The sequence below is a fragment of the Drosophila innubila genome (assembly GCF_004354385.1).
Source record: "Drosophila innubila isolate TH190305 chromosome 3R unlocalized genomic scaffold, UK_Dinn_1.0 2_E_3R, whole genome shotgun sequence".
Classification (NCBI taxonomy): Eukaryota; Metazoa; Arthropoda; class Insecta; order Diptera; family Drosophilidae; genus Drosophila; species Drosophila innubila.
In genome coordinates, this window is record NW_022995380.1 from 20,660,768 (window position 1) to 20,687,157 (window position 26,390).

General features: G+C 36.1%; 1 long non-coding RNA gene across 2 annotated transcripts; it reads right to left on the bottom strand.

Moving 5' to 3' along the window:
• Window positions 1–3,111: 3,111 nt before the first annotated feature.
• LOC117792050 lies at window positions 3,112–26,390 on the bottom strand. Of its 2 annotated transcripts, none has more exons than XR_004618138.1 (3): window positions 26,378–26,390; window positions 8,703–8,716; window positions 3,112–3,228 (listed from the first exon to the last, which is right to left on the bottom strand). It is a non-coding gene; the product is annotated as an uncharacterized LOC117792050 (long non-coding RNA). The 2 variants fall into 2 exon arrangements; XR_004618137.1 differs by lacking the exon at window positions 26,378–26,390 and adding an exon at window positions 13,162–13,175.

The window sequence follows — 26,390 nt, forward strand, 5'->3', positions numbered from 1 at the left end:
CCAAGCTAAGGGAAGGGGTTATGGTAAATCTAGGTTCAAAGAATGACGTGACGCAGCGAAAAGAGAGAGAGAGAGAAAGAAAGAGAGGGGGAGAGAGAGCTTCAATTACCAAAGGAGTCAAGTCGTATGCTAAATATTGTGGTTTGTTGTTTGTGGTTGCATTGACATGTAAATGACCTTTAATTGATGGGCCAGCGTATTGATTGAGTGCAGTGTAATGTTAGCAGAGGGAGTGAGGGGAGCCGAGGGGGGGCGGGGGTAAAGCTACTTTACTTGCCACAATTTACATTTAGCCGCAGTCCAGACAGGCGGACAAGCGGCTATTTTAGTTAGAGTGCCGCCCTCGGCTAACTTTTATTAGACTCTGTACTTAAAAAGTACAAAGGGTGTATTTAGTTTGTGAAAAAGTGTGCGTAGGTAAAAAGTGGCGTAGCAAATCCCAGATGGTAAAAATTCCTGATCTACATCAACCATCGAGTCGATGTATTCACACTGTCAATCGAGCTTAAAATTAAAATGAAAATAATAAAAAAATCGAGTTTTCGCTGAATCGACAAATAAAACATCGAGTTACAAATATCGAGTTTTCCAAACACAAGGGGAAAATATGGAAAATGATGCAGAAAAATTTAATTTTTTATAATGAAAATGATTTCTACGTCACTAATTGTGGTTCCGATATGTCCTGTTCATCACAATGTACTATGTCGGATTTCGGCATCAACATTTTCTGAATACTTCAAAAACATACCTTTTATCAAAAATATGTACTGGGTCTCTCGCAGTCGTGTTAGCTCGACCGTAGCCTTTACTCTTAGTCTAGGTTTTAAATAATTTACGTGCATGTCGGTAGCTTCATCTGATTGCGTTGAGCTCAGGTGAGTGTGGGTGGACTAAGGGTGTTCGGAAAGAGGGTTGGTGGGGTTAGGGGTGGGGTGGTATGAGCGGATGGAAAAAGCGCAGCTCGGCAAAAGGCGAAATGAAAATTTATCGCAAACACACACTAAAAAAGCCAAACCCGTGGCTTTCAATCTTTGTGCAATGTGCTAGGCTAATGGCTTTTTCATGTGTGTGTCTCTCCCTTTCTCTCTCGATATCGCTCTCTCTTTCTCTCTTTCTGTTGTATATTTGTATGGTTCGCTGTCGCTTCAGCACTTCCGGCCTGTGCCGGAAGTTTGCATGTTTCTGTATCATTGCTTAGAATCTAAAGCGCGCTAAAACGAGCGCTTTAAAAAAAGCTAAAAACCTGCCAAGCCAAAGGTTGCGCATTATTGTTGTTTGTTTATAATCTACACAAAAGGCTGCCCAAGGGGGGAGTGGCAAAATGGGAGAAGGTTGGGGGGGTCTTTTTCGCTTTTCCCATCATTTGTGGGGCAAAAACTACTCGATAACATGTCATTTGAGCGTCGCTAATGTCTTCATTTATTTTTAGTATGCCTCGCCTCGCTTTTCTCTCTTTCCATTTCTCTCCCTCTCGCTGGACAACATGTAGTTGGCCCAAATGACCTGGCCAAGAGTGCTAGCTGCTAGCTGACCATAATTGGACACGAGTTTCTATGTTGTTTACACATGCATTTGATGGCCGCTTTTAACGTGTCAGTTTTGTGCGCTGACCGCGACTCGCTGCGTTTTGGCCCATTCGATTTGAGGTTAATGTGCGGCCTGAACTATTCAACTGGAAGCTGATGCTTTGGACCTCATCTCCTTTCCCCACTCCAAATGTTCTCTCCATTACACTCATCGTACAACTCTCAAATACAATGTATCTACTTTGTGCTTTGCATTCATGGCACGCACTTGGCCAACTTCATCAATGTGGCTAACATAAAAAATTTGTTAGTCAAAGCGTCGATTAAGCCTAAGCATAAATGGCTAGTTGCACGTAAGGGCCAAAAACGAAGAGAAAAAATAACATAAGATGAAGTGAAGTGAACTGAACTGAACTGAAGTGAAATGAAGTAAAGAGCCGCGCCAAAGTTTATGGCAATCAACAAAAGTTTGCCAAACTGCGTACTAACAATTGTCACGCACACACACACACACACACACACACACACACACACACACACACACACACACACACACAGAAACATGGCTAACAGCATTTGGCTTACAGTTGAGCTTCAGTTTGGGCCAAATGAGCAAATGGACGCACACGCAATCGCAACATTCGGATTCACATTCACGTTCAGTGCTGACACAACGTTGGCTATAATGAAGCTTTGCTTTTGCAACGTTTTAATGCCATAAAAGTCCTGCGAGTCCAGTCTCGACTCGAATCGACTCGACTTGGCTAATTTCTCAATCAGCGAGCAAATGTGGCAGCTACCACCAAAAGTGTACTAATTGCGCTTATATAAGTGAGAGAAAGAGAGAGAGCAAGAGAGAAAGTCAGATGATAAACATTACACAACTTCACTGCGTCAGAGCTATGAAACTTCACTACACGTACGCTCAGGACTAAATTCTTTTCTCCCACACCAACCTTAAACTGTCATAACTTCATCAAAACTGAGCCGATTGTCAAGCGAAAACTCATATTGTTTATGATTCATTAATCATTCATTTATTTTATTAAATTCGTTTAGAACATGCTTTCCTCTCTTTGGCATTTTGAAAATTTAAAATATTTAATGTATTTAGTATAAAACAAAACTTTCAACTTAAATTCGAGACGCTTCATTTTTTTGCAAAAAATTATGCCAAATTGGATACAAGTTTGGACTTGTAAATTGGCTAGGTTAAGGGTTTGACAAACTTCAAATTTACATAACTTTGTTTAAATAAACCGATTTTCAAACGGAATGCCATTTTGTTCATAGTTTGGCCTCTTAATTCATTCTACATTCAAATTTTATTATGGATTATATTAAATTTTCTTTTTTAAGTTTTATTGCTGTACTTACAATTGATTTATGTATTCAGTTTTTCTTTACATCTCAAAAAAAGAGACATTATTTTTGAGCAAAATCATCAAATATGATTAGGACTAGTTTTTTATTTATTATTACAAATTAATGAATATTTTTGATCAAAATTAAAAATCAAGTTCTAATTTTGACAGTATACATAATTTTTAAGATACCCACATCAGAAACTGTTTTTTTTTTTTTTGCCTAAAGGTTGTCTTGGATACAAATGAAGTTTGAGTCGATCAATAGGTAGGAAATTCATAAATGTAACTCAATTCGCATGCAAATAACGGGTTGGTTCATACTCACACACACACTGGCAAAGAAGTAGAGGGCAAGTCCAAAGTTCATTGTTGCCCCTTGCAAAAGCCACAAAAGATGCGCTGTGCGGTTTCGTGTTGCAAGTGTCAGATACTTAACTTTCCGCCAAGGTGCCATCTAAGCTCTGTCCCTGTCCCTCTCCCTCGCACACACACACACCCACACACATACACTTATATATATGCATAAAGTAAGCTCCATAGTACTACTGACAGTTCAAAAGGGCAACAAAGTACTAAAAATAGTGGAAATTACCGCAGGATATTCAAATTTCCACATAAAAAAGGTGCTTGGGTGTGAGTTGCCCCCTGCTGTGGCAAGTAAGTACTAGTCCAGATATATGTACATATGTATGTATGCATATGTGTGTGTATGATTGGAGTTGCACGTGGCATGCAAGTGTGGAAAGTTGCGCCATAATAAACCTTAACTCAAATGCGAATTGTGCTTGCGAAAGTGGAAAATAAAGAAAGCAAGTTGGAAAAAACACTTTGTATCGAGTTGGTAGTCTGCAGTTGGCAGTTGGTTTTTGGCTGAGAATGCTGAGAGGGTCAAAAAGGAGTGGAGTTGGCCTTTGGCAACAGCGAGTGGGAGAGCGATAAGAATCGAATCCTTTTTGCATTGCATGTTAACACATGCAAATTGAAATGTCTAAATCATACACACACTCAGACACACACACACACCCAAATACACAGACACACTCGTCACACTTATACAGCTGCATTTGCAGAAAGCTGTTGGCATAACTTAAATGGCAATTTAATTGCTGACCTAAAGGCGTTTAAACTATGCCGCAAAGCACTGAGAAAGCCGGAGAGAAAGAGAAGAATAGGAGAAAAAAGAGAGGGAGAAAGAAGTAGAGGCAAAGAGAGTGGGAATTTTAGTGAGGAGGAAAGAGAGCGCATTGAGATTTGAGTTTAATATGCTTTGACATAAAATGCACACAGCAAAGTGGCACACACACACACACAAACACAATCACACACACATGCAGACCTGAAATCGTTGAGGCCTCATTTTGTGGCATTTGTGGTCGTTTTAGCCCAAAGACATAAACGCAGTTGAAGTCCTGTAAAATGCTGCGTAAATTAAATGAAATACTTGCGGTGTAAACTAAACACGCCTTAAGCTGACCCATCTGAGACTTGCTATTTTCCCCCAACCCCTTTCCCTTCTTCCTCTTGACTAGTTGCCTCTTTGCCACATATATTCACATATAATTAATTATTGTCGCAACATCATTTATCAGGCTATGCAAGGACACATTTACTCCAAGTCGCAAGTATCTGTCTGTCGCATGTTTATTCAACTCCCCGTCTCACTCACTCTTTGAATGTTTGTGGCAATGTTGTTGTTGATTATATTATAGTGTTGTTGTGCAAGTGTCTGTGGCAGATTATGGTCACACTGCGCGAGTAAAGCCCGAGCAAACACTTAAGCGAGCAGCAGGAGCAGCCAACGCTTCTGAGTTTCAACTTAACCAACTCACTGACTGACTGATGACTGACTGTCATGTGCGTGTTCTGCATTTCTCTCTCTCTCTCACTCTCTCTCTCTATCACCCAACCACTCGCCACTCCCTTTAACTGTGTGTTTATGGCTATGAAAAATTATATTTTTTAAATGTAAAAACAAGTCGTGACTGTGCGTATAACTTTAAGCAAACTTGGCAAAATAGTCAAATGGGGACCTGTACTTATCTTTTATACAGCTAATTTGAATTTAAGCCAAGTTACCAAGCTAAGAAAAGGCCAAGTTGTAAACTGTTTTGGTTTAAGCCACAGGTTATAATAGAATTAATGAACTGAGCTTGACTAGATTTCCAAACTCAATCAATCACAATGCAAATTTTACAGAAATCTATCAAAGAATTTAATTTGGAGATTTACATCAAGATCTTAAACATTTTGAAGATTAAATTACTATAAAAAAACTAATGAATGATGATCTTGCTGCCCCATTACTCATCTCAATAAAATTATATAATATTTTCTTGACTTGCAGCTTTATCAAATTGATACTTACAAGAATATCACAATGGGAACATATTTAGTTCTTGATGAAAGACTAAATTTACTCAATAAACACAATCGACCCTTTTGTTGTAGATAAACAAATTTTAGTTTCAAATTAAATGATATGAAAATTAAGACTCCAGAAATATGAGTTAACGTATAATAGAATAATCATATTTATTTTCTTCACAGTAAAATATTAAATTACAGCAATAAACCCAAATGAATTATTATCACTTTTCAAAACTCCAGGCAAAGTTTTTACTCATTTTGTTTATTGAAGTTACGTGTCACGTAGCTTAAACACGCATCTGTTTACGTTTTTACACTTTTGCACAAATATATTTATTTATAAAAATACTTATATACAAAATGATATATGATGTGTTATCTTTGAGCCACATTATGCAGTTAATGTAAACTATTAAAATGCCAGACGCCAGTGCACAGACGCCAGTTGTGGCACAATTTATATGAAAATTAATTGTTTAACTATAACCAAAGGAGCTTTCAGCAATTAATTTAAAGAACGCACTTTTAACCAACAACAAAAATTCATAAAATTAAAAATACTATATGCAGTATATATAGATAAAGACGAGACTTTTCATTACTGTGCAACATTCCGTGGTGAAATGATTATAATGATAATGATGACGTCTGCTGTGATAATGTTAATAATATTCATCTGGTGTCATTTGGGGCATTTGAGTGTTTAATTCTTGCTGTTGCGTTTATGCTCATGTTAAATGGAAATGTTGCTTAAATGAACTTAATTTCACACAGAAGAACGATAAATTCAGCAATTAATTAGTTGCACATTATTGAATAACTATAAAATGAGTGGGCGTACATTAAAAATAATGAAATTTTCAGCTCATATTTTCTACATATATGGAAATGATAAATTTATGCTTCATGTGGGCAGAGCTAAAAATATGGGCGTGGGGGTGACTGGTAATTGTCTGGCTCCTATCAAAATGTTGGCCCTTTTGGGGCAAAAAGAGCTGTTGGCCATGTTAATAGTAATTGCCAGACAAGGGCGTTGCTGTTGGAAATTCTGTGGGCGCAACTAATAGCAATTTTGAGGGAGTCGGAGAGCGGGTAGCGGCAAAAATCAATTTCAATGTTGACCAAAGCCTTGCATAAATATTTCATAAAAAAAGGGAGTTGCAGACAACAGAGAATGAAAGACAAACAATGTGCTGCAGGTCCTTGTGGCATGGACAACCACAGAGCACAGCCGAGAGAGATGCGAAGTTGGAGTGCCAGGAAAATGGAGAAAGGGCGAAAGAGCGAAAGGGAGTCGAGACAAGTGCTGCCAAGTCTCGGTTGTCTCTGCATTTATTATTAACAAAGTGGTAAGGGCAAAAGCGATTTCAATTGAAAATCAGCGCAAAGTCAAACGAAATGAAAATCCATAAAATCAGATTTCAAAATCGACAAACAGATAACGGTGCAATGCAACGTGGAGGACGATGGAAGGAAACTTGACGCTGCCGGGCGCCAGGATAAATGTCTGTCAAGTGTACTCCACCTCACACAGGACTCAGTTTCCTCGTTTCTTCATTTCTCCACTTTCGATTCGTTTTGCATTGCATTTTCAAGTTGTTTATCGATGGCAACGTCGAAGCCTTTTGGCCAGAAGACCAAAGCCCGTAAATCATTGACGAAGTGGTCGGGAATCGACGCCCGTTCTCATAAATTCTACAATTTATGTGCGTATCGTATTCACATGTATGTGTGTGTGTATCTGTGAGTGCTTGCGTGTGTGGTTGTCGTTGTCGTTATGTGAACTCGACCCCCATTTGTATTGGGGGCGTATAAGTGCAATAATAATAACAATAATAATGGCTTAATGATTGTGTTCGTCATAAGCTACGAATATAGTATGTCCAGATTACGCATTATGAACTGCCGTAGGTCAGAACGAGGCGAGCCCAAGGATTTGTCAACACTCCTTTTTAGCCAAGGAATTTGTCCATAACAACGCATATATTATAAATATTCCGACACTTTTGTGAAAATAAAAAATTGCAGCACACAAGTAAATAAATATCCTGAGAACGAGAGCTTTTAACAATTAATGAACTTTGCTATATTTGTAAAAGCTCCCATGTGCTTTTTACTTTAATTTTATGCTGACTTTCGCTTAAGTTATTAAATTGATCGTTTTTTGTTGTGAGCTTTAATGAGCTTTGATTAATTCTGCAAGCTTTTAAGTGCTTTTACAGTAAAGTTGAAGTTTTAATGAGTCTCTCTTTATCCACTTATTTAAAAGCAAATGCCGTACATATTTAATTTTATATTTTGATTTAAATTATTTAACTGAATTATTTTAATTAGCTTTACTGTTAAGCTTTTAGAGCTTTCCTGTGCCATACAGTGGCTGACTTGGGTTCTTCGTTGCAACAATTCCAAATTTGATTTGAGTTATCTGATTGAATGATTTTCTTTTGTGAGCTTAGTACAATTTGGTTTTTCGCTCTTTCGGCTTATGTACATAATACATTACGTTACATTCTAGTTTACCATTAGTCTGACTAGGCTATTTATATAGGCAGGGTATTTTTGTCGTTGCCTGATTTCATTGTGTTTATTTGCGTGCGGAAATGAACACATGAAGGCATACAAATACCAAATAGCAAGAGCATAAAAACGCAATTACGCCCACTTCCGAGAGGCTGAAGGCCAAAACACAAATCTTCCATATTTGAAGCTGGCTTCCTAAGTTCGTTTTTATAGACGTACTGATTTCTATTATAGAGAGGGAGTGTAATTCTCTATGTGTGTGTGTATGTTCGATGAAGCAATAACAGAAATAATACACATATATCTACTTATGTATATAAAAACGAAATGTCATAATATATATAACTGATACATATATAATAAACTGCTTGAGGGCTCACAAGCAAGAAGAGGGGAAAAGGGAAAGCCGTAAACAATGCGATATCAAATGTTTACTTGCCACATGCTTCAAGTGGATGTGTGTGGCATCAGGAGAGTTGCCTCTGGCGCTCGTCAGCTTGGCCTGACAATCAAAACAGACTCAGGACTCATAAGGATTCCTTATAAGTAGATGGTCTGTGGTGTGGTGTGGTGTGGTGTTGTGTTGTGTTGTGTTGTGCTCTGCTGTGCTGTGTTGGTAATGCTGATGATGAGCTGCTCAATGACACGTGCAGGCTATGCGGCGTATGTGTGATATATAATTTGTTATCGCCTGCTTTTGGCATTTTTCTTTCGCTGCGCAATCCAATGTTGTAATAATTTCAGGCTGTCGTCTATTTAATATTTTTCGCGCCTAATGAAAAGTAGATCCTGCTCCTTTTATCTCGCTACAGACTCGATTTTAGTCATCAAGCATAAGTCTCGTTGAGTGCTGTGGCAAGACAAGGCATTTACATCATTTGTCACGACAGACTGTCACACACCCACCAAACACACCCACCACACACACATGTGCTTATCGTACTCTGTTTTTTCTCTTTTTCGGCAGATTATATACATTTTTTTTTTTTGCCTTCGGCAATTTGTTGTATGCTGATAGCAGATAAGCATTTGATGAGGTTTATTATTAAATTAGAGATTGTACTTTATACTCGCACTCAACAACATGGCAACTAGACTAAAGTCAGAGTTAGCACTAAGCTGCTTATTGCGCGCAATCAGCACAAAAGCGGCTTAAAATCCCTTACGAAATAAATCCAACAACTTTCAAATTAAATTAAAAAAAACAGTCAAACTAACAACAGAAACTTTTGCTCATTTATAATTAAAATGCATTATATAAATTCGAATTATTCACTGGCATAAAGTTTTTCAAAAAAATATTTGCGCAAATTTAGATAAAGTTGCGCATAAAATATTTATATGGTTTTTTAGTTTTAATCTAAAACAAAAACCAGCAAAACAAAAAATCAAATAAATATGTTATGCAGACATCAAATGAAATATTTTACTTTTTGGCAAGGCAACAAACTCTTTGGTCTTCAATGAGCTGGAAAAACCATGCCAAATGCAGATGTTGTGATTTCAAATAATATGACACGCATGGAAACCCTAAATAGTTTTGTAAATATTCACAAAACTCAACTAATTCGAGACAAGCAGATTGCACAAAGCAACAACATTAAAGTATGGAATAATTATGTATTAAAAATGTAACAATTGTGAATAAAATTATACTTTATAAGTTAAAAGTTCTGCTTAGCTTATAACTAAATATATTTTTATTCAAGACTTGATTTAAATAGATGTTTTAGTAATTCAACTGTAAACAAAAGAATTTATTTAAGGCTCAAGAGTTAATGGATTATTGTAAGATTCAAATTGAAAATTCCATTTGAAATGCAAATTGAAAATTGTAAGTGAAATGTGGAATTTAATTCACAACAAATATATATACGAGTATGTGTGTGTGTGTGGGGGAAGTCAAGATTGAAATGGCAGACACAGATAAAAATGAGAGAACTTTGTATCGTGTGTAATGTAATAAGTCTGTTTTAATAATTTAAAATATAAATTGCCCCAAGCATACATGAGATATTTTAACCGCAAGCAATTTAAATATTAAATGAGTATAAGAAAAGGTACACACACACTCAAACAAATACACTTAGATATGCTGCCAAATGCATGCAGGCGTATATATGTATATGTATATGTATATTACTTATGTATGTATATGTGTTTGTGTATGTTAAACTTCTCATGCCAAAATCCATGGCAGCCTGCTGAAAAATCCCATTTCACAATCTCATCCAGTCTTCCGTCACTTTCTCTTATTGCCCTGTTTCTCTAGCAACCGCAGTCACTGTTTTTGTGCTCTCTTCCGTCTTCTCTCCTCAAATTTTCTCTGTGCTTGTTTCGTATTATAGTTGCCATTGCCTTCTGTGTGCGCACGTCAAGTCAAATAAATTTAATAACGCATACACACACACACACACACACACACACAGACAGAGAGAAATGAGCTGGTGGCATATGAAGTTACGCATACGCCAAGTGGGACCAAAAACAGTTGCCAAGTCGAGCACTGCTGTTTGCCTGTTTGCCTGGCTGCCTTTTCCATTGTTCGAGCATGCCCCAAGACGCGTCAGCGACCGCAGTCTGATAACAATGCAAATTCAAACGCGGCGTATGCGTAATATTTGTTTTTATACATATGTGTGTTGTGTTGTGTTTCGTTTGCTTTAACTTAGCATACTTTTGTGCGCTGTTTACAGTTTTAAGCACTTTGCCAAATTGCTCATAAATACATATATACATATATACACACTCACACACAGACTAATACATACACCTTTTGTGTGTATAGACTGCGCTGCATCAATTTTATAGCCGGCCTTTTGCCAATTTTGCGACCGCCGTCTTAACGAGTTGCTCACATGGCGTAGCCATAAAATGCGTCTCTGATAGCCGCACAGCCATAAACTTTATACACCCACACACTCACACACACACACACATACATACACATATGCATGCAGCCATTTACACATCATTTGACTTGCGAGCTGTTTCAAAATTATCAACTGCACCATTAACCTTTGATAAGTGCTGAGTAAAATCGATGCGAAGGGAAACGTTATGTAAACTCCCAATTGTTGGCCGTAATCATTGATTTGGCATCATTTGGCATACAACATTCAAGGCGCCATTGCCTCACACTACACTTGAAAGCAGTTTAAGTGTCATTCCAAGTAAATAAACTAAATATTTGCTCAGTCACGCAACTGTATCTGTTGCATTGACTCCTTGAATATTTTGTTAACGATTCAGTCAGAGAATTCAACTATATTTGGCTTCAAATCTGTCTGTTGTTCGTGCCATCGATCAACATTCAGCCTGCATGTCAAATCAATTAAAACCAAAGAATAAACAGCATAAAATAGATGCCAAAGCTTTTGCATACTAATGACACTAGCTGAAATTGATGTCACTTTAATTTTAGTCAAAATGAGTTGCATTTACTGAGTGCAAATAAGTTTGTTTAATGCTGTTTTTGATAAAAGTTAGCTTTTAAGCCTTAAAAACTCTCACAAGAACATTAGTTTTAATTTTTTATTTATCAATGAGTTCAAAATATTCCAATAACACTCATGAGAAATTTTAACATGAAAGCTTATAAAAAATGATATTCCAATAAAAGTATTAAAAATGTTACTTAGTTTAAAGACTAAAGATATGACATTTTTAGAACGAAAGCACATAAAGCGTCTAATAAAGCTTAAGCATAAAAATTATATTACAAAAACTTGTTATTCTTTCAGTACTAACATTAAAATGTTTGCTTAAAATTAATTTTCAATCAGTGTCATTTATAACCTCACAACTTAATGTATCACAGAGCTAATGGCAGCAGTAGTTCCGACATCATTAATTTTCGTTGATTTTCATTGTGTGAGGTTGGATTACTGGGCTCAGTTTCATGTAGAGAGTAGTCTGTCCAAGCCAGACGGTTTGTCAATTCATCAAACCCATCACTTACTTCCACATACACAAACAAGTCAAAGTCAATTTTGTGTAATCAACGGCACACTGTATTTGACAACTTGGAGAGATACCCGGAGAATGTGGATGAGGATGAGGATGAGGAGAATGAGGCATCTTAATCATCGCGGCTGACGAGTGTAGTAATCTCTAGCTCAATACCCTAGCCATGGTCGAACAGTGTTCTACTTAGTTATGCATGCGCATAGTCATACTCCATACTTCATACTTCATTCTCTATGCTTCATACTCTTCTCATCATGAATATGCGATGCTGCATGTTGTTGTTGTTGCTGCTGCAACTTGCAACAGCGCCAATCAAATGTGACTCGACTACAGTCGACTCGTCTTCCCGCATCTTGTTAACTGTGGCCACAGACTCAGCCTCAGTTTTAGCCTCATCCTCAGCGTTTGTTTTGCCCAATTGTCTATGCAATTTTGGCGTCGGGGCACAACAACAATTGTGGGAAAGGTTAGGCCAAAAAGTCATGAGAAAATTTAACAAAATGTAGCAAAAATAAATCCACACGCTTTCACAGTCGACAGCGTTACAAATATAATTTTGAATGAGTTCAGATTAGTTTAGGTTGGTTTCGCATTGTTTGGGTTAACATCTATTTATCTATTATTAACTATTATTGTTTCATTATATTAAATTAAAAAAGGATATATATACAATTTTATATTGAAATAAATTTTATTTTGCAATAGATAAAAATATATTTATTTATTATTATCAACTAGAATACGTCGACGCAACCATTCAAATTAAATTTGGATGGGAAAAAATAGTATATATAAAAAAAAAAACAAAATAAATAACATTCAATAAAAAAGATTAAAAGTTAATCTTTTAGAGTTATTAAAAAAATTAAAAATCCAAATATAGATTCAGATTTAAAGTTTAGATAGTCTGGGACTAGTCAAATTGTAAAGAATTTTCCAACATTTGTGGCCAGAAAACCTCAAACAGACCAAGAGCAAATAAATTTGTTTGATTAGTCCTTTTACATTTGGTGGTTGCAGTATATCAGCTGTTTCATATCTCACACACACACAACAACACACAAATGACACGACACCTGGGCGCCATAATCAATAATTAAACTTCACCTGGCTGCATCAAGATAGGAGAAAGACCCAATGGGAATAGACAAGCTCCACCATTTTCTATTAGCCATGTTCTAAAAGTGCCATAAATATCACCTCAAATGAGTTTTTATGCGCAACATAAGGCAAAGCAGGACAAAGGGGGGAATAGGAAAATGATGGGGATATAGAAGCAGTATTCTCTTTTTGCAGCTATGATGAAAATATTTCATTCATGACGCTTGTAAATCTTCTTTTGATTGCACTTAATACTTGTCACAGCAGCAGAAAAAAAAAATTGCAGCACACACACATACACACAGCACACATACACTCACACGTATACAAACTAACAAGAAAAAACTGGCAACGGTAGAAGGAAATCATAATAATCCGAGCATGTTTGCATTCAAATTGAGAATTTCTCGTCTGCTTGTGTGTGGAATGTGTGTATCTATGTGAGATATGAGCTTTTATTTGTCTGCGTGTGTGTGTGTGTGTGTGTGTGCGTTTGATATCTAGAGAGAAATCTCATTTCATTTCCAGCATATGCAGCCATATATGCCGGGATCTTTTGTAGTCATGTGTGCGCCCATTCAGTTTGCCAGTTAAAAATCATGTTCCTCAGCGCGATTTGGGTTATCAGGCAAACAAATCCACACCAAGCAAACAGGCACACTCGCACACACACATACAGAAAGAGACAGACCCTTAGATACATATCTGGGCGAATGAGAGACACCTTTTACCGCAATTTATCGCTTTTTGCGGAATCTTAAATCTTCCTTTCAAGACTTTTGCTTCAGTGCATTGAATGCTTGAATCCTTTTGTATGGGATACCTCTTTGTGCATATGTTTTCTCATGTGTGTGGTAGGTATATTTATATATATGTGTGTGTGTGAGTGTGTGTTTTGTTACCTTGGCAATTCAATGAATAGTCAGTGCGCTGTTATTTGCATTCTTGTTGTGTGAGACTAGAATTATGATTTTTATTGAAAGCGAAAATGTCACCGACTTTCTCTCTCTCTCTCTCTCTCTCTTTGTCGTTCTCTATCTCTTCAGAGGTGAGCTAAATATGTGCTCAAAGTTTGACATACAGATACTTATCGAGGATTTCATTTGTTTGCTCTTAAGATTGCACAAGATACTTTACACTGTCGTCTTCCGTGTCGTCTGTCAACAGGTGAGACATGAATACGGTCATAAATATTTCCACTTATTAGCAGATACTTTTCGCCATCAGCGGCTAATATTCAAAGCGTATTTCTTGTTAACAGTCAGCTTTTTTTTGTGGCAAGTTTAAAAAACTTTTCGCATCTACAAATTGGTCTCGCCTCTAACCGCAAAAATGCATGACAACCTTTTGGCTTCTTCTTCTTCTTTTTTTCCGCTCAAAAGTTCTATTACTTTTTCTCTTTTACATTCGCATTTGGTTAGAGGAAGCTATGGTGGGGAGGGTAGCAAAATGAAGCATAACAGGGCCAAAAAATGTGGCTAACAACACTAATACCCCAAGAAAATCCCAGCGAACAAAGAGGAAAGCAACTTTCACAGTCAGTTTGCAACTTCGACCTTTCGAACGCCTCCTCCCTCGCCACTTTATCCTTGTATATGAGCATCTCCTTTACCTTCTGTCCCTCCTCCACAGCCATCGACCCCTTTGCGACAAACAAATCCAACAAGGCAACTTTTGTGTAAAACTTTATGCATCTCACTGCTGATGAAAACGAAAAATAACAAGGGAGAATAAAATATATAAAAAAAAAAACAAAAATAAAAGTACAAGTAACGCCAGCTTTTTCTTGATTTTTAAATTTTTAAATCTCTTGTCAGACGGTGCGAGGAAACATGTGTCTTGCCTCCTTTTGTTATATACATTTTTTGGCTTTCTTTTTTCCTTTTGGCTGTTTTTATTGTTCGCGCTTTTGTTTTTCTTGTAGCGCCGTCGGCCACAAGTTGGCAAAAAAAAAGAGAAAGGATACGACGAGGCGTTTGTGATAACTTTTTGATGTTTTACTGTTTACAGCTGTCAAGTTGTCCCCTTTCCATGTCAAAATTATATTATGAATTTCTTTCCCTCACTCCTTACTCCCCACTTTCCACTTTCTCCCCACTCCACTCACATCCTTGTGTTCCTCTGATTTTGTGGTGGCTTTTTCCTCCGTTCATTTTCGTTCTGATCTCGTCCATTGATTTGCATAAAAATGTTCACAAATATTTTTCTTTTTATTACAATGAAAATAAAAAACAGCGTATAAAAAAATATAGATAGCAAAACCAAGAAGCAGAAGAAGAAAAACAGAGAGCAACAAAAGACGACAAGTGACAAGCGAAATTCAATATGTTTTCCAGTTGACTCACAAAGGGCAAATGGTAAAAAAAAAATGAAAAGTCTGACTGCAAAAGTAGCTTTCATTTAAAGAACACTAGATGCTCTTGGCAACAAGAGTATAACTGAACATAGAGAACAACTAAACTATGGTAAGGGAATGAGGGAATATTAATGATGTTGACAAAATTGAAGTGAAGAGTTAATACAAAAATGTTAAAAAATAACAAATTTATCTTACTAAATTAATTTCGGAAAATTGAACGTGGAGGACATGCATTTGCTAGTTATACATATGCCTAGCATCTATAAGGTACTAAAAGTACGATTTGAGCAACTTCTAGAATCTAGATTGTGGAATAAAAAGCCCTTTTGAACTGATATTCGCACATATCCCAAGTGACCATGGAGGACAAATGCTATGACTCACTTATGCCTAGACTCAGCTTAAGTTTGGCTTTTATGACATGGTCATATCTTCCTTTTCCCATATGCGTTTTGACGGGATGTGCCCAACAATATTTGAATATTGTAGCAGCATTTGAGGAGTAAGGCAAACAAGTCCCTTTATGTTTTGTTTGGAATACGAGGGTATAAAAAATGTATACAAAATTCAATTTGTTTGTGTAAATTTCTTGACTCGCGGCTGTTGCAAATAAAATCTACATAAAATGCCCCTAACTTGCCGCCAAACTCCCCACAATGTTGTCGCTTGATTTGTTTGCTCTTCCAACATTTTCCTCGCCATCCTTGTCAGCATCCTGCTGCAACATTCTCCTCCTTTTTAGTCCCTCCGCCCAACTGCTTGCCTCTTTGACACTTTGACTTTACAGAGAGGGGTGGAGAGAGAGAGACAGGAGAAGGGACCATGCTCAATATAAATAAATAAAATGCTGTGAGGCTGCTTTGTGGTTCTGACGCCGTCGACAAATTAATTGAAAATGCTTTTGCTTTAAAAACATTTTTCAAACGCAAAGCAATTTCAATTATAGCGCGTTGAAAAAACAGGAAAATACTCGAAATATATGTACGTATAATAGGGGAAAAAATCAATGACTTCGATGACTTTGATGCTGCGTTTGATTGAATCAAATGCGGAGCATTGTGAGCCGCAATTAAGGCGATCTATGGATAAATGAAACAAGCTCAAGCCTCGCAGACAATTTCAGACTCCAAGGATGAGACTAAAACTGGCTTTCGGGTATTCCTGTCACGATTTTCGATTTGCTTTGCCTTCCCCATATGAGTGTCTGTGTGTGTGTGTGTGTGTATGTGCTTATTTACAATCAATTGTACTTCAGTCGCATTGAGCTAAGAAACTTTTTAAAATGCCGCAGTACATTTTGCTCTTCTTCTTCTCCTGCTTTGGGCCAAATCTTGAGAAACAAGCGCTTAATTTAATTTATTTTTCTCTATTTACCGTTGTTTCCATTGTTATTGTTGTTATTTGTGCTCGGCACGAAATGTTGCTCATTAATTTTGTTTTATTTTACTGTAGAGCCGCTTTCAACCCGAGGATATTTAAGAGGGGAGGAAGAAGGAGGGACTATCAACCCGGAGGAGTCAGCAATTTTTGGCTATTTAGCTTAAAATTTTATGCAGTTCACGTTTCTCATGTTGCCTGCGATTTTCAACTGTCATCAATTGGCTGCCAGCTGCTTTTTCCCCTGAAGATAATTGAAACTTTATTCTTATCCAATCAATACGCATCAAATTTCAATCTGTACTCAGAATATTGCCATTAGTCTACGAATCTTATATCAATTTCATAATAATAATAATAATAATTGCGGGAGATAATTGAAAATATTATGCCACATCAATTTAACCTTGGGAAACCTCCTGCTAATGGTTATTGTGTGGGAAAAATATTTATAATCCTTAATTGAATGACGCCGACCACAACATTTTTTTTGGTCTCAACTCAAGCCAAGTGGTTATACAAAAAATGATTTGAATAAGGAGAACCGTCTAACATTTGAAATGGCATCAAGTTTCAAGCAGGAAGCTCCACTTTCAATTGGATTATAAAAGCTCAGGATCTCTTCAAAGTACAAATATTACTCACTCAATTGAAATGCGGGTACATCTCATTTAACGCTTACCTGCAAATAAAAAAATGAAGAAAGGGTTAGCAATCTGTCTGTCTGATTGATATGTATATGAGAATATTGTTTGATGATAATTGAAGGACAGGGGATAACAACACAGGTCGCTGTCTACAGGGATAATTGATCTATATTAACAATGACAGCGGACCTTGAGTGTCGACAAGAAAAATGGCTGACATGCAAACAACTCATCAGGCTGGCGAAAGTTCAGTTTATGGTAATCTAAATAATGATGGGGTTGACTCAAGAAACTAAAGAGTTTTCTTTAATTTATATGATTGGCAAAAACGAACAAAATTCAATTACATTAGGTTCCTTTGAAGATAACAAAAAAATTCTGTAAATTAAAGGTTCAACTAATATATTTAATTTAATACAATTTTTTTAGGTATACGTTAATTACAATTAATCTCGTAAAAATCTTTCAAGTTAAAATAGCTTTTTCGAAAAAAATAAGAATTCTCAATTCTACTATTTTTATTACTTTTTTTTTGATTTGCAACTTTAATTATGTTTTGACTGTACATCCAATTAACAAATCGGAGGATGAAGCCAAAATTGTTTTTGAAAATGATTTAAATTGTTTGGTTTATGACAAAATGTCTGTATCCTTGTTGGTGTACAAATAATTTTCCATTTCAATTCGCATTCGCAGAGAAACAACAACAAGAACAACAACAATACAGTATAATCGTCACTATCTTTTAATTAACTTTTTCGAGGCTTTGAAAGTGTACAAAAGTTTTTTTTGTTGTTCTAAGCGAGTCTGAAGCAGTCTGAGTCTCTTTTGTTTATCTTCCTTTGAGTTGCTTTTAGTTTTTTGGCTTGACAACTTTCATGCTAAGCAGAAATTTCATTTTCATTTTCATTACGATCTCCATCTAAATCATAACGATGAAACGACAAATGTTGAAGAGTGTTTGTCAAATGTCTGTGGAGTCAGACAAACACATTGAGTTAAACACACAAATATGCATAAATGTTGTTTTTTCCCAGCTGACAGTTTTTCTTCCATTTGTTTGGTTTAAGCCGCTTAGAGAAATGCCGCTTGTTGTTGGGATTCCCACGCTGTGTCTGTCTCTCTGTTTCTCTGTCTGTCTGTGTACGATTAACATAATCGAAAAGAAAATAATTCTGAAATGAAATATAATTTTGGTCAGCCACAGAATGGAATTAAATTGAAATTTCTTTCCATCTAGAATGATTGGACCCCCTCGGTTAATTGAATTGTTGCAAAGGCTTTTCTTTTACCTAAATTTTCTAACGAAACATTCTCTCAAAGGTGCTGCTTGAAAGTCATGATCACGATCTAGCCAAAAGCTATGAGTAAGCCACAAAGTAATTTCCTGATGCATCGTGTGGTAACAATTTTATTATACAATGAGTTGTCTTAGAATTTGTCAGTCTTAGTAAGTGGAAAGACCTTTCGAAAGATCTCTTAAGCTGCTGGTTCATTCAACTTTTAATCTTTGATTCTTACTTGTCTCCATAATATTTCCCAGTTGGACTCATTATAGAGCATGAAAAGCTGTTTTGTCAACTCGACCCGCACATGTGATACAATCTACACGCCGCTTGGCTTTCTGTTTAATAATTTATGTCTATTGTCCCAATAATAACAGTAATTAATGCATTAAGGAATTCAATATGTAGACAATCTGTTGTATACAACATTAAAAATCAATAAGCCAAACCAGTTACCAGAGTTTTTCTGCCCACGCGTCTCTATTCAAAAATTTAACAAAAGCGCCTAAAAAAATAACAAAGAACAGACATTAAACTAAGTATAGGTCTTTGAAGTAGACGGCATAAAAAGAGGGAGAGCTGGGGAGAGGGAGAGCTGGAGAGAGAGAGAGTTGGTAAAACCCAAGGCAATAAAAAACAACAACAAAATTAAAATCAATTTTATGTTTATGACACTTTTTTTTATCGTCTTCTTCATTTACTTCTCTTAGTTCTCGTGGTGACTCGCAGCGGGAGAATTTTTTAAATACTTTTTCGTTGGAGGTTTATGCGCAGGCCATCAATAAGGCTGGGTCATCAAACCAAATCTAATGTCGCATTCTAATGGTGTCAGGCATTCTACGAGTAATCATTTGACCCATGTCTCTATTTTAATATGCACATGTGTGAGTATGTGAATCGTTCATTGCATTAAAATTGCAGACATTGGTCATTCCGAAACTGATTGCCATATAATTTGAGCTGTCCCCACCAATTGTATAGTAATTTCTGCATTCACTCCATCATTACAAATGCAAATGTGGCATTTCATTTTACCGTTTAGTATATATACTAAGAATATAATATATATAAACCTATTTCTTTCTCCCATTCGCTGTCAATTGAGTGGGCGTTGCATATGGAATTTTGGTTCAGTAATTAAAGGAGAGAGGGGTCTTTCTCAAGGGTGGAACCAGTCAAGCGTTGAGAGCATGAAAGATGACTTCTGGGACTTGTTCTCTTATCAGCATTGTTCACTTCACAATCTCTCTTCTAATCAGCGGTTCACATCTGGGTAAATCGAGGTTCCTTAAGCACCTCAAGCACCTGAGGGGACAAGTCTCAGAAACTCATCGAGGCATGACCTTTATCGGCCTGTATTTCTTCTTATTCTTCTTCTTGTTGCACCTACACACATCCGCTTGATAACAATTGAAAACTTCTCTTCAATTTTTGAACGATATTTGAATAGGCTTTAATTTGACTTTCCTTTCATTGGATTTTCCGGCTTATCCTACTTTTGAACGTGGCTCTTAAGTGCTTTTATCATTCTTGTTTGTAACTTCTATTGTTATGTCTATATTTATTTTTAATATAGGATCCCAATCTGCCTGCTGTTTGGTGTTTGCATTAAAATTGTTTTAAATTTAAATAATGTACAAAATGCTCGTTAGAAGCGGGTCAAAGGTCGAGTAGTCAGCAGACTTCTGTCGCCTGCCTGGCCTGGCCTGTTAATGAAGTTCAAATATTTAGGGAATTAGGCAGCCGAAAGACTCGAAAACTCAAACTTGAAAAACCTTTAGCATTTTATGCTAATGGCAAATGCTTTTATCTTCAGCAAATACAAAAGCGGCACAAGCAAAATTGAAAAAAAAAAAATGTTATATTAAAAAAAAAAAATTAAAAGCAAAATTGTTGGCAACCTGCTGCTGTAATTATACTCTTTGCAGTTGGGTATATTGCATTTCCAGAGAACTTAGCTTTGCTTAAAAATAATAAGCAAATATAAAAAATATATAAAAATCAAGCTTAAAATTTTTGAGCATTAGAAGCTTTGTTTTTTTATTTTTATAGAGAATTCAAGCTTCGGCTTGTTAGTTATTCATTTGCTTTTTCGGCCTCCACATGCTGACCCTAATCATTATGCTGGGCCTGCTAGTGAAAACCGGGGGGAGGGGAGAACTGCCAGCTTGGGACCGTGAAAATTACACGTTTTTTGCTTTGAGGTTATAATATTACATGCCAGGTGGGTGTCCACTTCAAGGGAGATGGGATGAGGGGTGAGGTGAGGGGGTTGGTCGCTTAAATTTATGCATTTTTTTTACGTTCATGTTGCTTTAATTAAATTTCTCTTTTCATTTTTCTCCGTTTTGTTTTTCTGTTTTTTTTTTTTTTTTGGTGTGGTCGCTAATTTTGACGTTTAGGCGCGTCTAATGTTTCTTGTGGTTCTGTTACTTCATTCAAATTAGAAAATATGCTGGAAATGTAGCAAATGGGAGGAGGTGGGGCAGCTAATTGGACAGCCAGAGGTTTATTATTTATACATTCCATTTCACTCGTATTTTATGTCTTATTTACACAAAGTTCACCTGACAACAGCTGCTGACCGGTTTAATTACAAAATCGATTAAAAAGAGACTGCTAATAAAGTGACTGTGGATACGGTTGAGAACACAAATACAGTGGTGCCGATAAGTAAGGTTCCACTGTCCCTGCTTCGCTGCACAAATTTCATAAATGCAGGGGGAAAACTCAAAGACATTTTCCAGGCGAGCTCAGGTAGAAAAGCAGCAACAGCAAAGATAGAGCTCGAAAATAAATGACATTTTTATTTGTGCAGCTGATGAAGCCATTAGACAACTGGAAAATTTTATTCCCTTATGACGTTGCCTACAATGAGAATGTCGCAGCGGATCTTGGGGTTTTTACCTGTAGATATCGTTTAATTGTAAATGGAATAACTAATTTGAATACGAATAGAATGTTTTATAATTTCAAAGAAAGCTTTTATCACGTCTTAAGTCGACACGACAACTCTCCATTGACGTCACAAAAGCTGAGCTTTGCCGACGGAAAATCCAGCATTGTTGTGCTCTTAGTTGATAATGCAAGCAAGAGAGTGATAATGCGAGGAGGAAGAGAAGAGAGCGCTGAACGCTGAGCGCGTCTTAAATATGGCGGTCAACCACATTGAGTTTTGTGCGTTAGAGCAACAGGCGTTTGTGCTCAGCTGCTGTGAGTCATCAATTGCAATTGCGAGCGCCAAAATCATCGCAAACATCTTACACTGTGCGAAAACAAATAGAACAACGACCAGTGGATCTATAGTGGCTGTTGACGAAATTTGAATTCAGAGCTAAAATGTATTGGTAAGCTAAAGATCACTTAGAAAGCGATTTTAATTTTCAGAAAATTGAGTAAAAAGTTGGTTCTATAGATAAATTTAGCATGGGAAACTTGCAGCTTTACTTAAGATCTAGATAATTTCAATTTGAAGATAAAGTGTAAATAATGAATAATAAGTTGATCCACATTACATCAAACAATTGTTACAATTCAGAGTAAAACTTACTGAGGAAAGTATTTATTTAAAATTATTTTCAGTGTAAATACAGATTGGTCATTTTCAAATACAGGTGATATAAAAACACAAGTGAAAATAAATAGAAAATGCTATGAGGCAGCGTTTCTATGTTTTTTTTTTGCTTATTGAATTTGAAAGTTTTTACCTAAATATACAAAAAGAAATGTAAAAACTAAGTACTAAGACAACACAACCAAAATAAACACTGTCATAAAAATGACAATGACAACAAATAAAATAGTTGGAGTGTCATTGTTGCAAAAATAAACACACAAACAATGGAACGAACCGAAAGAAAAACACACACACACACAAACACACACACTGATAAAATTGCCACGCCGAATTACAAATGGTTTTTAAATGCTGCTGGCCACAACTTTTACTACTCGCTGGACATTCAGCAACAGAAAATGTAATAGCCACAATAACGGCCACTTTCAAATATGACCCTAACTACGACTAGATCGGAAAGCAACCGAAATATTTTTACCATTTAGAGCTGCCGTTATTATTATTATTTTTTTTTTCGTTGTGTTTAGCAGACGGTTAAATTAGTTCCGTACTAAGTTCATCTATAATTTCTATGTGTATACTCTCTATTGTTACTGTTGTCTTTGATCTGTGCACGACAGAGTAAATATTGACCGAAAACTGTGTCGCAATACGTTAAAAGCTGTCTTTTCTTTCAGGCCACAACAAATCCTTCAATAAATTGTACACTATTTTATCTTGTTGAATACCCAAAGGAATTATTTGATTTCATTTGATACTACAAATATATGAGCTCAAATGATTAAGTATGTTACTCATATAAAGTTAGTTAAGTAATTCTTTTGAACAAAAATTAAAAAATTTCCAGATTTTATTTAGTCAGAAAAAACATTATCTAGGTTTTTCTTATTTAATGGTTTTTAGACCAAGTTAAAATTAATGAATTAATAAGATTTATATAATTTATTCCTAAAAAGAAATTACAAATATGCATTTTTTATTCTATAAAAATAATTACTCGACTAAATTACTAATTTGGTTGACTGATAACAAAATTGACTATATTGAAAACTTGACCATATTTTAAAACTTTTGAACATTTTGAAGGGTGATAAAAAGCATTTAAACAAGTGAATACAAGAGAAAGAAAATATGTACAGTGTGCACCGTTATCATGCCGAGTTCATCAGAGTTCACGGTTTGGGCTTATTATCAGGCGACAATAATAATTTTTTAGTATCATTAAAAACACTACAAATGCATGTTCCATATCATGTGCATTAAATAAACTTTTGTTTATTGCTGTAACTCATGATAACCCTAACATAGAAATTCCCACCATTCCAACAACAATTCAAAAACCTGTTGAACGCAGCTCATTTCAAAAACAAAAAACATTTCAAAAACAACAATTGTTGCCCACTGTTGTTGTTGTTGTTTTGCTTTTAAACTGGTTCTTCGCACAGTGCTGATATGAGCTGAGCTTTTGACTGAGCTTAGCAAAAAACAAAGAGCGAAGAGTGCGGGTCTTATGCGTACAGTGGCTCACGGCTTGTTTGACCCACGACATTATGCTTTGTTTCTATCGCTTCAATCAGATGTGATATTGTAAGTAAATAATAAAATGTCAATATATTGCTTAACTTTAAAAACTAATTTACAAATAACCGTGTAAGTTATTCTATTAATTCAAATATAATTTGATCTTAAATTTGTAGTGGGTCAAATAAGCTAAGAACCACTGTAGATCATAACTTTGGCCCCACAATTAGACAAAAGACGTCAAAAGAAGAAAAAAACACGTCAAGGCCAAATGCAGTTATTTATGTATCTTCTTCTTTTTTGCACAAATTGCCCGCGCAATGCAATTAAAGAAAGTAGAAAAAGTGTTAAACAAATTGTTTTGCTTATTGTGCAACTGTAACAACTGTTAACTGCATTTGCAGTTGTTGTAACAGTTATTTTGCAGCTTACAGCAAATAATGGGTGAAGATAGGTGAGAGATGAGAGGAGATCAGCGCAAATTAACCGCTTAATGGCGCTAACAACAACAACAGAGAGACAGTCTCTAATCTACATAGGTCAAAGCGGGATGGCTAGACTAAAGAGCGTAATGACAGCAGCCAACGCGTTAGAGCGAAACAGCATTAAGCTCAGCCTAGACACAATAAAAAAAAATAAAAATGTTAAATACTAAAAAAAAAATTATTATTACAGGAAAACGGGATCAAAAGTGTAATGCGTGTTGAACGAATGTGAAGCACAAAGTGAAATATGTGTAAGTACAGCTGTAATTTATAAGAGCGTAAATACTTACCGTTTTAAAAGCTCCACGTTATGTTAATTATTTTAGGCCACAATTGCTGTTGTTGTTGTCTTTTAACTGCTTTTAGCTTAGCCAGTTTTTGTTAAATAAACAAACACACACACACACATGTAGACAGTTGGCGCTTCAGTTGTTGTTGTAGTTTTATTTGCTTTTTATTCCACCTTCTTGTGTGTAATTTTCTTTTGGCAATATTTATGCTACACTTTCACACATTTGCATTAAGTTGCGTTACTTGTTTTCATTTGTTGTTCAACGCATCACTTGCCAAAAATTTGTTGGCCACAATATATAGCCAGCTACCAGTTACCAGCAATAACTGCAAAAACACACACGATTTAACAACAGAGCGTCTTGATTTTAATTTGTATTACTTTTATTTTGTTTCGATTTTTGACAAGCGCTCTGCGTGCGTACACGACGGCAACTCTGAGGAGACTGAACCAGCGTAACCGATTGACGACCAGTCTCAATGCTCGCTCGCAATTTATGAGAGCATTTCAAATTGTTGTTGCGTGGCTGGCGAAGAGCGAGTGTGTGGGTGCATTTCAAGAGAGCGCGTCGAAGAGAAAACTGTAGTAATGCTGGATTTAACTGTTTATTATCATCAAGTCGAAATGCTTGCTTGTTCTCAATACAAGAAATTTATAGCATTACAAGCAATTTTATACATATAGATTTGTTACGTTAATTTGATAAAAACGAGCTTAACTTATACACATGTTAGTGAACAATAAAAAAAATTAAGCATTAGCTTAATCTTAATCCATCACAACAAAGCACTGAAAATTCTTGTGCATGTTCAAACTCTCTTAAATGTTGGCTCGCTCTTTAGCTCAGTCTACCTGTGGCAAAGGCAGAGAGAGCTAAGCCAAAAATACTGGTTTTACACTCGCAGTATAAGAGTTTACATTGTAATGCGCTCTTTATGCGTGTGTATGCAGCATATGTTTGTGTACGTTTATACGAGACTTGTTTTGTTTTCGGCAAATGCCGGCAAATGTTGTTATTGTTGTTGTTTGTTTGTTGTTGCTGCTGTCTAGTTAGTTCTGATTCTGGCTAAAACTCTAACTAGTTGGCAGGCCCAGAGGCAGCTGATTACAGTTATTACGGAATAATTGTGAACGAGCGTCTCACTGAGAGAATTTCTCTAATACAATTACAGTTGCAAGTGATTTGGCTTAAACGAATGCAATTTGAATCTTATTTGCATTTTTGCTTTAATTAAGTATCTCTGTAATTTACTACTACTCCTAACTAGTTGCCGTTTGTGAGTGTAAGTTAAATATTTCGATCTCTTTTGCGTTTTCTAAGTCTTAATTGAGCTTACACTGAAAGAAACGCTCTTCTCAATTTAGATTTTCATTTGAACAGTTCTTATTTACATTTTTGTATTTATTTAAAAAATGACTACATTCAATTAGAATTTGTAATTGACTGTCAAATTAAGTAAAGCCTATTTAGGCAAGTAGCGAAATGAAAACGTTTTAATACAAATTGTTGTTGTCATTAATTGTTAATAAATGTTTTCGATGAAACATGAAATTTAACGAGATTGAACATTTTAAGGTAATTATTAGATAGTCAAAGGTTAAATAAAAAAAAAAAAAATAATTTCCTAACAAGAACAAACTCACGAAAACACACACATAGATTGAGCTGAAATATGACAACAACAAATTTCACTTTGAATTTGTGCCGAAAATTTAATTTGATTTCATTTTCATCAAATACATATAAATAGTGCAATAAATGAATTTTTTACGTGACACAAATGCCAAAAATGCTGTTAGCTAAGGACGAGCCAAAGGGAAGGACTGTGGTGAGCGGAGGGGGAGGGGGAGGAGTAGGGGGTACACACACACACACACACAGGTTCCACATGTGTGTACCGCTCTGACATTGGCTGAGATTTGTGAGCATTTGTGCCGTTTTGTTGCGTGGTTCGCCACGGACACACGCAGCAAACACACACAGCACACACAC